This window comes from Cannabis sativa, chromosome 5 (genome assembly GCF_029168945.1).
Source record: "Cannabis sativa cultivar Pink pepper isolate KNU-18-1 chromosome 5, ASM2916894v1, whole genome shotgun sequence".
Classification (NCBI taxonomy): Eukaryota; Viridiplantae; Streptophyta; class Magnoliopsida; order Rosales; family Cannabaceae; genus Cannabis; species Cannabis sativa.
This window is the reverse complement of record NC_083605.1, coordinates 23,950,338-23,955,064: the sequence shown is the minus strand read 5'-3', so window position 1 is coordinate 23,955,064 and position 4,727 is coordinate 23,950,338.

Below are 4,727 nucleotides of genomic sequence, written 5' to 3'. Positions count from 1 at the left end.
TAATTGGGAAACTTTAATTAGTTTTATTATTAATAAATAAATGACAATATATTATTTGATAATTAATTTTAATTATTAAATAATTAGATTTGACATTTATGTGGTTGAATAAAGGAATTGGCAGTTTTTGACAAAATAGGAAACTAGCAATGTAGGAAAAGGAAAGTTGGAAAAGTGGAAAGCCTTGTTTCCACAATGCCTAGGCCGGCCACTTTGCTTCCCTTTTCCCATTGATTTTTAAATTTTTTATTGCCAAGTAATTCAACCATAGCCCTAGGTGGTCTTCTATAAATAGAAGGAAAAGGCTTCAGTTTTTGTAACACTTTTGATAGAATTTTCTCTCACACAAAAACTCTGCTCAAGCCGCCACTCTCTCTCTCTCTACCTTCTCTGTTTTCGAAATTCTCTAAGTGATAGAGTAGTGCCCACACACATCAAGTAATACCTCAATCATAGTGAGGAAGGCTGTGTAGAATTCAAATTCAACAAAGAAGGACATTCGGGCTCAGATCTTGATTATACTCTGCGACAGAAAGGAATCAAGGGTTAGAGATCTGAGTGGGAGGAGACATATATTCCGCTGCACCCAATGTAAGATTTCTCTTACTTTTATGTGTTTAATTTTCCATCGTTTTAGAAGTTCATATTTAGGTTGTTAAATCAACATACTTGTGAGTAGATCTAAGTTCCTGGTAAAATAATTCCAACAACTGGCACCAGAGCCATGGTAATTGATTTGCTTGCAAGAAATTTGGACTTAAAACGATTTGTTTGTGTTTTGGATGGTATCATGTTGCTTTGTGTGTCATATTGATGTTTGATTGTTGTTTGTGAATTCTGGGAAAAATAGTTACTTTTCTGTTTCTGTAATTATTTTTATTGGATAGTTTAGAAAATTCTAAGCAATTTACTTTTTTACAGAACTCGATTTCGATTTAATTTGAATTAGTTACGAATTTTTGAAAATTGGAAAAATCGGGATGATGAGCACCTTCCCACGCGCGCGGAATGGCTGCATGCAGCCTCCCTGCCCCGTGAAAGCTCGGCCAGCATCTCAGGGGCGCGCGCGGATGGGTATGCTATGCATACCATCCGTACTGTTCATCAATTTTTTCATTTTTTTTCGATTTTTCATGCTATTTCATGGAATTAACTTCCGATTTTTTGTGTAGTTTTGTATATTGATTTTTGTTTTTCAAATTTCAAATCTAATTATCAAAAATAAATTAATTTGATTTTTTCAAAATTAATTTTAGATATTAGTGTAATTTGAATTTGAAAATAGGTTAAAATCAAGTTTTGCTTACCTCTTTTCTTATTTCTTTTAAAATTTGATTATTTTATTTTTTTTAAGGTCAGATATTATTTTTTTTGGTAACTTGACCTTATTTAGAATAAGATCAAAATAATCATGATATTTTAAAAGAGGAAATAAGATATTTTTGTTAACTTTTAAATTTTGTTATTCTTACTTAAATTAAATTGTAAAATAAGAAAAGGGTATGTATTTACCATTTTCTATTTTATTGAATATTTAATTTATTAAATAACATGAAATTTAAAAGGAAAGTTAGCAATTTATTTTGAAATGATATTAAAACCTAATTTTTCAAAATTGTAAGTTTAATTTTTTTAATTTTTTTTTTTAAAACCGATTTTTTTTTTGAAATATATATTTAAAAATTAAATAAATCCTACATCCAACTATCCAAATCTAACTTGTTGCAGGAGTATGTGTTTTAGATTGTTTGTAAGTTTTCTAAAACCTATTATTGCTTGATCTAAATTGCTATGGTTAACTTGTTGACAGATCCAATGATCTGATTTTAACGCATGGTTCAATTGTCAATAGATCAAGTAAATAATTTGTAGCAGGTAATTGTTAGGTTATTTTTAGTATTAATTTTAGATTAATTTTAGTATATTTTTAATTGAGTTTTAATCGTGTTTGGAGCATTTTTACGCTTGTTATCTTTTATTTTTACAGATTTAAAATAGAAGAAGATTGAAAAAATATCAGAGAAAAATATGGGAAAAAAGATAAAACTATCATGATATTTAAAATAGAGAAAATTGTGCAAGGAAATAAAGCTGAAACTTCAAGCCTGAATTCGACTATCTTTTGATTAGATTTTGGAAAAAGTCAAAACATGAAAGTTCTAGATATCTCTTTTATCTTTCCAGACATCTTTAATCGTCTAATTCCGATTAATATTGAGAGAGTTATGGCCAAAATACTATCACGCAGCAGAAAAAATATCTCGTGTGAGGTTTCCCAAAAATTTAAATTCGAATTGGAATTTAAACATGTGCGTTTTTTCCATCTTTTTAGGCCTTCAATGCCTATATAAAGGGAAGAAGGGAGTTGATTTCATCAAGCAATTTTAGAGAGAAAAACAAAGAGAATACAGATGCAAAGTGGAGAGATCAACTGCAATATTGGAGGCATTCTTCAGAGGGTTTTCAGCATTCTTCTCTTCTCTATTTTCATCTCTTTTCTAAAAGTTAATATGTGTGATTGTGCTCTCATAAACATGAGTAGCTAAACATTTAATTAGGGTTAGATGGATATTGTTTAACATTGTTTATGGTTTTAATATGATTTATTTCCCCCCTAATTTCTATGTATTCTATTTTATTTGTGCTTAATTACTTTTAATTGCCTGATCACCAATTATCTATCTATGAGTTTGATGCGAGATCTGAGAAGTGAGTGTCGAATATGCTATAGTAAAATAGAACTGAATTTCGATATAGGACGAGAGTACCTATATGGTTTAGATAGCTTATAGGGTTTCTGTGTTTAATGCCTGTTGCATGTTAAATTTATCACGAGAGTAGAAAGTTTGCATGTAATTGAGATTTATATATCTGAGAAGACTATAAATTACTTTAGTAAACCTGCTATTGCATAGAAATTAATATTAGGAAAATAATCATATTAGGCCATATTCAATAGAAACAATTGAAATCGAAGCCCTAGTTTTTATTAACTTTCAATTTTCTTGAATCATTGCTTACTAGTTTTCTTATTTTTCATTCTTTTCTATACTTTTATTTAACCAAATAGAAGTAAAAGTTTAATTTTAACGTACTTAACTACACTCCCTGTGGGATCGACCTCACTTCTGGTGAGTCTACTACTTGAAACGGTATGTACACTAGCGTGTGCAAAATATCGCAACAAGTTTTTGGCGTCGTTGCCGGGGAGTGTTAGTTAATATTATTAAAAATTAAATTTTTTTCTAATTTAGTTTTTCTTTTTAGTTTTAGTATTTAATTTTGTTATTTCAAATTTTTATCTTTTCAATACTAATTTAGTTTTTTTTTTTTTTACTAATGTTTTATTGATGAGTTTGACCTGCAAGATAAATCCAGATGCTATATCTTGAGGATTTTGCCCAACAACACAATGAACCATTCTATTCTGCTTGGAGGAGATTTAAAGAGTATGGAGAGAGATGTTATCCCACTTTCTCAAGTGGGTGTTTTACGTGGCTCTTTTATAATGGACTTAATAATGAAACAAGAAGCTATGTTGATTATGGAGCAGAGGTAACTGGAGCACCTCTATTAATGAGAGGCTATGATGTAATAAATCTGTTGAATAATATGGCAGATTTTGATTACGACTGGCATTGGGATCCATCACTTCAGGGTTGGAGTCACCAATACCCACCTTATTGCCCAAATTTATCTCAACAATCTGAAAAAGAGGAACAACTACTAGCACTTATGCAATCACTTCCAGGAGAGATTAATCGCTTAACAGACATGGTGAGATCCTTATGTGATAATTTAGTGGCTCATGATTCAGAATGTAATAACTCCAATAATGAAAGTTATGAGAGTTATTGCTACAATGAAGAAGGGTCATTAGTTGAATACAAGGAAGATAATGAGCCCACAATTGAAGATCAACATCCTTGTGAAGAGGAACTCATTGAATATGAAATCACAAGTGAGGGTATGAATAGCCACGTGGAGAGTGAGCAACAAGAAGAAGGGTTGTTAGATGAAAGTGTAGCTACTGTGACATTGGAGGATAAGGATGAACATGACATCATTGATTCGACTTCATCAATGATATTGACTAATAAACCACTAATGGATCCATATATTTTATCAACACCATATTATATTCTCTGCGAGCTACAAAAGGCTTCTCCCCAAGCACATCATCCAAAGTCTTATGTTGTTGGTGCTGACTTTGGTTCAAACTCATCGCTTGCCAAGCTTGAAGGCAAGTACAACAACAATTTTCAAGTTGTCTTGCATGACGCTTATTATGGGCGTCGACCGCTTATTGATGTGGCACCCAGGTAAGTCTCCTTTCCTTTTTCTTTAATGTCACATTGGGGACAATGTGTCACTTTAGTTTGGGGGGGGGGGTGACTTAATTTTTATTTTTATTTTGATTTTGAGTTTTTATTTTATTTTGTTTTGAGTTTTATGTCTTTTAATTTTTAGTTTTTAGTTTTTATTGTTTTGAGTCAATTTTCTTAATATGAGTCAATCTGAAAGTAGGTAGATAGCATGATTTGAAAAGTTTATTTATTTTTTCGAAAAATCCGTGTGCTTGGTGATGTTATACTCTTGACTAATTTTAATTTTTGCTTTAAAAGAACATAGAATCATATTAGGTAATTTTCTAGTAATTGAATTGGTTTATGTATGCTAATTTGATATGTGAAAAGTTGTTTGGAAAATTCTAGAACTTGCTTGCT